This window comes from Athene cunicularia (assembly GCF_003259725.1).
Source record: "Athene cunicularia isolate RWA chromosome 7 unlocalized genomic scaffold, athCun1 chr7_part1, whole genome shotgun sequence".
Taxonomy (NCBI): Eukaryota; Metazoa; Chordata; class Aves; order Strigiformes; family Strigidae; genus Athene; species Athene cunicularia.
The window spans coordinates 24,293,262-24,293,509 of NW_020799107.1; positions in this window are offsets into that span (position 1 = coordinate 24,293,262).

The following is a 248-nucleotide window of genomic DNA, read 5'->3' on the forward strand; positions in this document are numbered from 1 at the left end:
TTTCCTCTAAACTTAATGGCTTAAGGAGCGCGTTTGCCTGAGGCTTCTCGTTACTGCAGGCCCGCCGCGGACGAGAGACAGTTCTGGCTGAACCGCGCCGGGAAACGTGTTACCAAAAATTCCAGAAATTGCGCGAAATGATTTGAAAGCCATCCCGAGGGCTCGCTCATACGAAGAGCCGCTTCGCGCGAGGCTTTCCCGGCCGCTCCTGGCTCAGGCCGCGGCCGCTGTCCCCGGGGGCCGGTCGC